This window comes from Parasteatoda tepidariorum, chromosome 12, assembly GCF_982258835.1.
Source record: "Parasteatoda tepidariorum strain Cologne lab strain chromosome 12, Ptep-v5.0, whole genome shotgun sequence".
In the NCBI taxonomy this organism is placed as follows: domain Eukaryota; kingdom Metazoa; phylum Arthropoda; class Arachnida; order Araneae; family Theridiidae; genus Parasteatoda; species Parasteatoda tepidariorum.
Window position 1 is genome coordinate 60,441,169 of NC_141766.1, and position 12,283 is coordinate 60,453,451.

General features: G+C 27.0%; 2 protein-coding genes across 3 annotated transcripts in view; both read right to left on the reverse strand.

Moving 5' to 3' along the window:
* Positions 1-12,283, reverse strand: part of LOC107443554 (protein Fe65 homolog) — a 387,879-nt gene that overhangs the window by 328,925 nt on the left and 46,671 nt on the right. The gene's annotated exons all lie outside the window — the stretch shown is intronic.
* Positions 1-12,283, reverse strand: part of LOC107443550 (ubiquitin-like protein 3) — a 227,089-nt gene that overhangs the window by 208,863 nt on the left and 5,943 nt on the right. The window lies entirely within an intron of this gene.

A 12,283-nucleotide genomic window follows, 5' to 3' on the forward strand; every position in this document is an offset into this window, starting at 1 on the left:
GAATGTGGGATCTTTTTTGTGGGACCTAGTCATGAGATACAGCATGGAACAGCATTTGTTTTTTTCTACTTTATAGGCAAACTCTTCCAGACACGACTGACATCCAAACAATAATATTTCAAATTTGCTGTTATTCATGATTGAAATTTCTCTAACTTACAAAATCAAATATTGATAAATTTTTCAATATGAAATAAAAAAAAAATTTCCAACTATTTATTTGAAATTTATATTTTGTTACAAATATAATTTAGATTATCTTACAGACTTTTTTAGTAAGTCTTAGACCATTTTTTATAAATAAAAAATACCAAACTATATTTTTGCTTGTAATTAGGGCGTCAGAAAATAGATAAAAAGGATACTGGTGTCCCATCTGCGTCATAATCCACGATAAACGATAGTAAAACGGTCATTGAATAGTAAAACGGTAAAAGCTTTTATGACAAAATATGCCATATAAAAGGTTAAATGATAAAAACCTTTATGGCATATAGCCTTTAATATGGTTATAAAACTAAACTCAGAGGCACGACAGCCCTAGAGGGCCAAGGCCTACTGTGCCCATCTCAGTTTTCTTGACCTTGGGCTCTGGGGTGCAGTTAATATGGTTATATGCCACATAAAAGGTTAAATGATAAGAAAAAAAAACGGATTAAGAAATTAGGTGTCGAACATAGTGCATAGGGAAATCTTTGCGTCACTAAAATTTTTTGTAATGATTCAGATGTAGCAAAAAAATTAAAATTACTGTAAAATAACAAATAAAAATATACCTACTCATAGAATGTTTAATTAGATTGAAATAACAAATAAAAATACCTACTCATAGAATGTTTAATTCGATTCAAAAATAAATAAAGGAACATATATATTTAAACTGAATTTGTTTGCGTATTTTTAAAAGTTTACTTTTTAAAGCATCATCATTTTTAATTTGAAATAATTAGAGCGGAAGTTAAGGCTATTTCATTTTTTTAAGTGACAGCTGTCAAATTATGCCGGAAATAGCATTTCGAAAACGGATATGGTGCAAAAATGTGATTGAAAAGTCAGCGCTATCGGTTAAAAAAATTTAACTTTTCGAAAATAGAACTTAATAGTTTTTGAAATATTGCAATGATTATGGAATTAATTTCTAGTTTATTTCGAAAAAATAACTTAATTAGGGGTTAAATATAAATATGAAGTCATTCAAATTGCATTAAATTGAATATACATCTCATTTAGTTGTTTGTATTTTTTTTTAAATAAACATTTAATCTTTTAAACACTAGAGTATGGAATTATTTAGTTTGCATATAATTTCTTTCTCTTTATGTTTAAGTGACGAGGATCAGTGAAATATGTTTATAAAATTTACATTAGCAAAATGATAAATATTAAAATAAAACACTGCTTTTCAATAAAATATAATACATTTGTTAATGATATGCGAGTTACATGGTGGAGTTTTATCAGCACTATATTTAATGCGTGGGGAGTCATCCCCTCGGAAATCTTATTTTCCCTAAATTGTATTCAAAAAATATGATGAAACACGTTGCCTTATAATTAATATATATTGCATAGAAAAAACATTTCGTTTTTCTTTCTGCAAATAATAGTTGATTACTCTGGAATACCTTATCAACAGTAATACTTGATAAGACGCCTGAAATCTAATTTTGCACATTTCATTGAAGGTACTCATTCCGTTTTCAATTTGCTTCTGTCTTTTATTTGATTATCCTCGCTTCATCAGGAAATACTAGGAATATCAGGAAGTACCTCTTTGGCAAGTTTACTATTCCAAGAGACCATTTATACGAAAGGGTAACAAATGGGGCTAAGGGAAAATATAGTATATATTTATAGCTTCTGTCTTTTATTTGATTATCCTCGCTTCTTCAGGAAATACTAGGAAGTAACTCTTTGGCAAGTTTACTATTCCAAGAGACCATTTATACGAAAGGGTAACAAATGGGGCTAAGGGAAAATATAGTATATATTTATAGCATTTAGCTTCTGTCTTTTATTTGATTATCCTCGCTTCTTCAGGAAATACTAGGAAGTACCTCTTTGGCAAGTTTACTATTCCAAGAGACCATTTATACGAAAGGGTAACAAATGGGGCTAAGGGAAAATATAGTATATATTTATAGCATTTAGCTTCTGTCTTTTATTTGATTATCCTCGCTTCTTCAGGAAATACTAGGAATATCAGGAAGTACCTCTTTGGCAAGTTTACTATTCCAAGAGACCATTTATACGAAAGGGTAACAAATGGGGCTAAGGGAAAATATAGTATATATTTATAGCATTTTGCTTCTGTCTTTTATTTGATTATCCTCGCTTCTTCAGAAAATACTAGGAAGTACCTCTTTGGCAAGTTTACTATTCCAAGAGACCATTTATACGAAAGGGTAACAAATGGGGCTAAGGGAAAATATAGTATATATTTATAGCATTTTGCTTCTGTCTTTTATTTGATTATCCTCGCTTCTTCAGAAAATACTAGGAAGTACCTCTTTGGCAAGTTTACTATTCCAAGAGACCATTTATACGAAAGGGTAACAAATGGGGCTAAGGGAAAATATAGTATATATTTATAGCATTTAGCTTCTGTCTTTTATTTGATTATCCTCGCTTCTTCAGGAAATATTAGGAAGTACCTCTTTGGCAAGTTAACTATTCCAAGAGACCATTTATACGAAAGGGTAACAAATGGGGCTAAGGGAAAATATAGTATATATTTATAGCATTTAGCTTCTGTCTTTTATTTGATTATCCTCGCTTCTTCAGGAAATACTAGGAAGTACCTCTTTGGCAAGTTTACTATTCCAAGAGACCATTTATACGAAAGGGTAACAAATGGGGCTAAGGGAAATTATAGTATATATTTATAACATTTAGCAACAAAAATATGTACAGTGCGACAAAAAATAAAAAGACCATCCTAAATAACTTTTGATCTAATGATAAGATATTCATGTTCTATGACTCAATCTTAATGGTTCGAGGGGGGGTGACTTCAAATATGGTAATTAATTAGTCCAGACGATATTTTAAGTTACGAAATCAAACATAAAAACGTACTTTCTCTGGCTAAACATACCTTTTTTCGACGGATTCAAATTTCTAGCCCTCAAAATATAGGAGTAACTGCAATCTGGGAAATATGGTCCCAATAGTTTGGTCAGGAAGACGATCCAAAATTAGATTTCTTAATGTTACTTTTTGCGTACTTCAAAGTATCTCTAGAACTTTTTCAATTGAAAGGAAAAAATTTTGAACACAATTATAAAATTCTTTTATCCGAAGATAATGCTCTGCATAAAATAATTTTAAACAATCTTTTTGTTATGAAAGTTTAATAAATAAAATTTAGAAAAACGAGAGAACCGCTGTAGTCATACGAAAGCTATACATTTTTTAAATCTTTGAAAATCTACGAAAATCCTCCTAATGAATCTTAATAAAAGAATGACTAAATTAGTCAAAAATGCTGTTTTAAGCTAAAAATCTCTTTATTTAAAAACTTCAGCTAAATAAGAGTCAGAAGATATAAGATTTCGACATCAGGTTAAAATCATTGAAATAAATCATACTATATTAGCTTATTTGAGTAATACAAACAAAATACATCAGTAAACGATATAAATTAGTATGTATAATACTCTTCTAAATAATATTATGTATCTAAATCAAAAAAAGTTTTACTTAATTTTGGTAGAAAAAATACCATCAAGAAAAACATAAAGTGAAGCTCCAATATTCTTTAAGCTAGAAATCTTATTATTTTTGAAGCTCTGTTAAATTAAAGTCAAAAGAAATAAAACCGTTGATCTCATAACAAAGCTATCAATTTTTTAAATCTTAAAAAGTTGGACGAAAATTAAAATTCAATAACTTCTAATGAATCTTAATGAAAGATTGAGCACCGACTACGCTTGTCAGAAATGTCAGATTTCTATTCGAAATGACGAACGACACTTTAATGTGAAAAGAATTAACCCTAACTTATAATAGGGACGGGACTTAAAAACGAGTATCATAGGAAAGCGGGAATCTTAATGATTTTATTGAAGTTAAAAAAAGTTTTCAAGTAAAAAAAAGGTTAGTTGAAAAGAAGCAAAAATGAAAAATTTAATCTTAGTTGCAGGGGAGGAGGCATTAGGAGGGGAAATGTTCTTTTTATTCCTCATCTTTTCCAGATGATGAAATTTCTCATAATTTTTCTCCTGCCTCCAATTGGTGGGATAAAAATTGAATATTCAAAAAGGAAGAAAAAGCAATTTCGATAGTTGAATCGGTATTTAAAAAGATGTTGAAATTTGTCTGTTTTAGCTTTTCAGCAAATGTTTCATTTAAGTAATGATGAATTTTTCGTATTTCGAATGGAGATCATCAAAATAAAACAAGCATAAAGTGAAAAATTGCAATCATAAAATGAACTGAAAAAGTTATTTCATTTTATTTCCTCCGGTTTCTTTACGGCTTTGTAATTGCGATTTGTGTGATTGTTGTATTATTTTAAATTTACAATCGTTTTTCAAATTTTTAATGAGAATTCAATATTAAAATTTTATAATCATAATTATTTTCTATATATAAAAGAAATATTATCCTAAAAGTTTACTAAGTGTTACAGTCTGTAACAAACAAATTAATATGATAAATACTGCAATTAATGCGTATGTTTGGCAATAGTTTAAAAAAAAATCCCTCATAAATGTATTATTTTAATTCCTCCGGTTTTTTTTAATTACTTTGTAATTGCAATTTATGTGATTGTTGCATTAGTTTCAATTAATAATCGTGATTCAAATTAATGACTCCAATTGGTGGGATAAAAATTTAATATCCGGAAAAGGTAAAAGTAATTTCTATAGTTGAATCGGTAAGATGTGCCGTTGAAATTTATCTGTTTCAGCTTTTCAGCATATGTTTAATTTAAGTAATGATAATTTTGATCAGAAATCATCAAAACGGAATGAGCATTAAGTGCAAAATTGCAATCGTAAAATGTTTCATTTTATTAATTTATTTTACATCTTCCAATTTCTTTATTGCTTTGTAATTGCAATTTGTGTGATTTTGTAATGTTTTAAATTTATAATCGCATTTCAAATTAATTCTTTTGAAAATGGAATATAAAAATTTTGCATTCATAAAATGAAAAAAAAAAATTACATAGAAAATTTGTATTCTTCCTCTGAGTGCTTACTAAGCGTTATAGTCTGTCAGATAGTTTCGACTACTGCAATTAATACAATAAAATTCGCAATGCTTTTTTTCCTTTTTTCTTTTTCTTTTTTTTTTTTAAATTTTCAAATAAAATTTGCTTCGATAGAATTGCTCTCTATTTTAAGTTTATATTTATATTATGGACGGATTAAAAAAAATTAAGCTAATAAAATTTTCTCTACAAATCTACATCTACAAAAATCAAATAACTGGATGAAACTATAAGTTTTGAGTGTAATTAATACAGTTCTACACTGTAAAAAACTCAGGTTCAAATTACTGTAAAATTTGCAGTAAAATCCACTTTTAATAAATAATTTTATGAAACAAAGAATCTGATATACCGTAATTTTTAATGTAGTATTTACTATTAAATCACTAAATCATTGTAAGTAAATAAATATTATTTTAAAAATTACGGTAAAATGGATTTTACAATAAAAATGAATTTTACAATAAAATGGTTTTTACGTATGTTGCACCCGAAATTTCGGTACTTTTTACTGTAAATTGATCCGGAATTTTGGTACTTTTTACTGTAAATTGATCCGAAATTTTGGTACTTTTTACTGTAAATTGATCCGAAATTTTGGTACTTTTTACTGTAAATTGATCCAGAATTTTGGTACTTTTTACTGTAAATTGATTCCGAATTTTTACAGTCTACTGCAATTAATACAATAAATTTCGCGATATTTTTTAAATGTTCTTTTTCAAATAAAATTTGCTTCGATAGAACTGCTATTCTATTTAAAAATTAAAAACATCTATTTTTTTTCCTTAGTTAATTGAAATCTATAAGTTACAAATAACTGGATGCTATTAGTTTGGAACTGTACAGGGTAGCTAATTTTCGGAAAAGTCAAAATACTGATAGATCGAACATTTCATAAGTAAACTATTCATGACTATCATTATTTTATATATTATTCGTGAAGTAGTAAATATCTATGCTTAAACTTTTAATAAGTGAAGTGAATAGTTTATTTCTCTAAAAACTAAGGTACAAATGAGATGTTTCTCAACCAAGTACTTCAAAGTTTTCAAAAATTGAGAGTTCTAGAATAGATCTTGGTAAAATATCGATATTTTTAATAATCGGAAATCAATGATAAAATATAAAATATCGGAAATCAAAGATGTTTTACAATATACTCTTATCGTGGATGAATGTATCGCGATAAATGTAAAGTTTAAAGTAATTATCGACAACAATATCATCGGGATCAATTATTCAATCAATTTTCAATTAATTTTAGTTTTGATGATGAACTGCCACAAAACTCCAAATCAAATACAAACAGTTTTTAATTATGTGTAAAATTGAAACGATATTCTACGCAAAATTGAAAGTTCATATATATCAAAACTGTAAAGAGAAAATACTGGCAAGGAAATCATTTCATTCTAGCGTGTTTTCGTAAAAATTGAAATATCCGTAACAAACCCAAGATAAGTTATAAAATATAGTATAAGCCTGTTTCTTCCCCTGTACAGCTCTGATATTCTTCAAATCGGATTCTCACTACAAGCCACTTTCATTGCTATAAAAACTATTATTCGCTCTTTCTCAAGTGGTAGTATAATGTCAGGCATTTTTATATTATGTAAGGAAATATTACTATGTTTTGATATAGTGGAGTAAAATCTCAATTTTGGCGAAATAAAAAAGATTTTTCAATTAAAACGGTAGAATATTACACAAAGGTGTTTTCTTTTTTATCTTAGCTAATATTTTTTGATAACATCTATATATAAACAATATCCCGAACTCGAAAATTTTACCGCCACTCTTTATTTATTATGAAACATGAAGTCATCATAAGTGCAGTCAATCGCTGTTTCGCAGTAAATTCTTCATTTATTTTATTACAAAAGATGAAAAAAAATTTTAAATATAGTACAACTCTTCAGATTTTAATATCGCTTGAAATTTAAAGACGAAAAATAAAACGAAAAAACACATTTACAAAAAACAAATCATAATGCTAATTAAATTGATTTTTCTATAAACGGTTTTTATGTCACTACAAAATGTTGCGTTTATGCCATGCGTTATGGGTTAAAAGCACTACTCTAATTATCAAGACAGGACTATGACCCCCGAAATTTTGATTTACCGATAACAAAAATATTTTGTCTATAAAAATCTACACCTTTCTCATTACCTAAAGTTGCAAAATAAATATAGACGTTGAATAATTTCTGGCATTGATCCCCGACTATTCAAAATGAGTCAAAGGAAAGAGATATAAATATTTTGCTTCTAAGTACTACAGATATCAAAGACAAAGAGGAGTTAATATATCCGCCACGCCTGTTATAACTGCTATATCTAACTTCATTTATACTGTGTCGAATTTACTTTTTTGATACGCCTTTCTAAGCGGTTTAGATGAAAGCATGTATTTGGACTGACTTCAAATCGAATAGACCTAAAATCAGATAGTTGGCACTTCTTTTCATTTAAGATAGAAAAAATGAGGATTTAAAAGAAGAAGAAAAAATAGGGAGGGTGAATCGAGAAAGAATTTTCAAAAACTTTCTATTTGTCCTTTCACTGAAACAAAAGCTAGAGAAGATCTTTAACAGTTCTAAAGAAACAAGGTGAAGCAATTATTTTATTAAATTTGAACTTAGAGTAATTGAAGAGACTAAGTTTTATTCTGATCTCCGAGACAGAATTGCAGCCACACGGCGACATTGTCGCAGAACGTTGCAGAGTTCTTGCAGAATGATTTTCTTATGAAATCTGAAAATAATTACTTTTCTTCAGAAATTTACACGTAATATTTGAATCATGCATTTAGGTAATCACTTTTTGACGCACTCAATTTTCGCCGATAGTATCGTAAATCGATGCAATGTTCTGATGGTATTTTCGTCAGTTATTGATTTTCCTGTGGATTTAAAATATCTCGATATATTTCAAACAATATGGAAAATTCGTGAATTTGAGTATTTACTTTTTAAGGTAATGATTCTATCGATTTTTTGGCTGTTGTTGCTATTGATTTCTCCCCAGTTTTTAAATCCAATATTTTTTATACAATATTATTTATCTCAACAACCTAATCTCGAAACGAAACACGTATTTGAGGAGTCCGATTCGCGTGATTTCGTCATCTATCTCTTTTTTGGCAATTACTACTACGGATTTCGTGATTTTTAATCATTTTTTTACTGTGGTGATTATTTACAAAATGCGAAGAAGGAAATAACTTATATCTCCCCCCCCTCAACAAAATGCGAGAATATCGCCCATAGTATTAGAATAAAAAATTATTACACGTTCACATTTTTAAAAAAATATTTAGTTTTTTTTCTTGTAAACACCGCGCTTTTGTTATTTTAAATTAGTAACATATATGTTTGTTATTAATGAAAGTATGTTGCAAAAAAATATTAGAGAGTTTTGTCACAGATAGCTCGAAAAAATTCTGCCACAGGGATTCTGATAAATTAAACATACACCAGCTTTGTATTGAATAAAGCAAAACAACGTGAATCAAACACAAATAAAGGTACAGAAATGGACACTATTTTTAAATTTAGACTCTGAGATATGAAGGAAGGTTTTTGTTTATAAAACCGAAACTTTAACATTCCATTCCAAGACATAGACAATATATTTATGTTAAGACTCTGAGATATGAAAGAAGGTTTTTGTTTATAAAACCGAAACTTTAACATTCCATTCCAAGACATAGACAATATATTTATGTTTAGACTCTGAGATATGAAAGGAGGTTCTTGTTTATAAGACTGAATATATAGCATTCCATTAAAAGCAATGAACTATATTTTTTATGCTTAGATTCTAAGATACGAATGTTTAAAAAACCGAAACTATAGCAAAAGAAATGAACAGAATTTTTATGTTCAGACTGTGAAGGAAGGTTCTAATAAAATCGAAACTATATCATGTCCTTTTAGGGCTTTATCATGAAACTATATCATGTTCCTTATTAGGGCTTTATTCACGTTGTCTAGCTTTATTCATACAAAATATACGCTCTTTCCAATAGCTTTGCATTATTTCGTAAATATCTTTTCTGTAAGGTTTGGAATAGTTCTTTGTCGAATAATTTTTTTTATCTCTAGCCAGTTTGTGGATTATTGTTTAGAGGATATTTTTTCACTTACAATCGTGTAAAAGGCGTAACTCGTATTCAACAATAATTACACAAATTATAATGATTCAAATTATTTTATTCCATTGTGGTTCAGTAGGTTAATTCTAAACTGAAACTTAAGAAGTGCAGAAAAAAATAATAAAAAAAAATTGTTTGGGCTCAGTGCCATCTGGTATTATAAATCCTCAACAAGGCGTACACGATGATGAAAATTGACTAAGAAACAAATTCACTTATTTCAGCGTCACTTTATCATTTGACTTAGACAATAAATAAAAGTTTGACAAAAATAAAAATATTAAAATTTGTACAACTAGCGAAGCTCAAAATAAAAAGATCTAAATTTTTATTAAAATATAGATAAGTAATTAAATGTTACGTTTGTGATCTTCGAAGTTATATAAATACATTAGGAGATCATTAGACATATTTAGTTACCTGGGATTAGTAGACTACTTTAAAAAATAATACTAGAAAATTTAGGGGCTAATCACGTTACATCACATTTCAATACATAAATACTTTCTAGAATAGAAAGTTTAAGTGAGAAAAAAATAACTATATACAAAAAATAACTAAGTTTTAATGTTGACAAAAGTTTTTTTTTAAATACATCACTAAATTCTTGTCCATTAAACGATAAATTTTGCCGTAGAGAAAATAAATATTCATTTAGATTTCTGAAATTTAGGGGCTATCTGGAAAGTCCCCAATAGTTTAAGCGAATTAAAAAATATTTACACACAATTATCAATCCAAAGATTATTCAATGCAAAAATAATTTTTTATAATTTTATTTAATGATAGTCGAAAAAATTTAGAATTGTAAGGTTTAAAAAAGTTTACACTATTTCAAAGGATGCAGTTTTATAAGGCTAAATATAAAAGTAAACAAAATCACTCAAATAGTTCGCGAGAAATCTAATTTTAACTAACTGACTTTTTTAAATTTTGATTTCTCAAAATACAAATTTTTACATCATTTTAAAGAATGAAATTTTAAATAGAAAAAAAACTCGAGTAAAATCGGTGGAATAGTTTCTGAGAAATCGAATTTTAAAAATACGATAGAAGATCCGATCGAATATTATTCGTCTTAGTTAACTTTATAAAAATAAAAATGAGATTTGTACAAAAATGCGTTGCCTTCAGAACAACAACAAAAAAAAAAAAAAATCAAATTCTGTCAAACTTGTTCGTAGATACAACGAAACAGACATAATTTGTAATCTGTAAAATGCTTCTTAAATTAAAGCTTTAAACCTCAAAGGTACTTATCAAAGCAATCTAAACTTTATTAAAAAAGTATTATCTGTATAAAAAGAAAAATGGAAATATTCATTTGACTATAAAGTAGTAATAAAATATAAATTTTACACAAATCAATGAATAAAGACAATGATTTGTATAGTACAATGTGCATAGATAATAGATAACGTAATTTGTTTTTAAAACAATAGAAATTAGAAAGTGGTATTTAAATAATGCTTATTTTTAAGAACCACTTTCAGCAGATGACAAAAGAATTTTTATAGAGAAATATAATCTATTTTATACGGTATAAAAAGGAGGAAGCAATAGAAAATAGATTGCTTTGAAAGTCGAAGAAAAGCTCTACATTTGTGAGCTTTCTTGTTTGTTGACTATAAATAGGATATAAATTGTGTTAAGGTTTTTACAAATGTTTTTCATATTGTGCATTCAAATACTCTTTTTATTAGAAGGCTTATTTTTTTCATTTTTCTTCAACTTTCATTTATTAATATCTAAAAATTAATAATTCAGCCTGCGTTTAAACTATTTTTTTTTCTTTTTCTTTTTCAATATTTTGCACGTATGAAACTACTTGGCTTAGTTCTAATTAAAAATTATAGCTCCCAATTTTTCTCTTTTCTTTAAATTCTTAAACTAATATTTGAAATATATATAAACTATATCCAAAATTAAAAACTGTGTTTATTTTTATTAAATATTTAAACAAATTCTGTTTTAATTTTTCATTAAAAAAATGTTACATTTTTTAAATTATAATAAACATAAATTTGACGTTTTTTTAAATTATTATAAACACAAATTTAACATTTTTTAAAAAGTTTTATAAATTAAAAAAAAAACAAAGTCTCAATGAAAATTAGACAGGTAGTGTCGGTTATTTTACCGAATCAAACAAATAAAATAATCCATTAAATACCTTTTTTATTTGCAAAAATAATTTTATACCTTTGAGGATACTTTTTAAAACCCAAAATATTAATCCCAATTCAAATGCTTGCCAGAAAAAATAAATTTTTTTTTCCTCTTTTTGTCTCTTCTGTAAAATTTATGAAAATGGAAGGATATGGTTTCACTATGTAACTTCCCAAATTTAAATTGCTCTTTTACCATCTTTAAAAAAAAAAATCTTAATTTTAATTATAATACTTAATATAGTTTTTCAATAATCAATATAAGATTAAAATAAGTTTTTTTTCCCCTTAAGGATACTAAAATTCGTTTTTTTAACCTACTAAAATTGCATTTTGAACTTTTTTTAAAATGTTTTTTTTAAGCATATTCAAATTATTATTGAACCTATTTTTTATATTTTCTACGTTTGTACTTTACAATAGGGAACAATTTAGAATGGTTTGCATAAGTTGCAGACAGACAAAACAAAATGAGGTTGCGTTAGTTTTAACCCAATAATATTTGTCAAAATCCAATGATTATTTCCTTAACTGAAAATTATATTGAGAAGTAGATGGCCGAATATCTCATTTAAAAACAATGTATAATAATATTATGCAATGTGTTAAATAATCTGTCTTTTGACGAATTTTTAAAATGCGATTTAAATAGAAATTTATATTTTTGACAGATTTCTTGCCGCGAAAGCAGTTATCAGCAAGAAGTTTGTGTAACTTACATTAGGCAAGGTG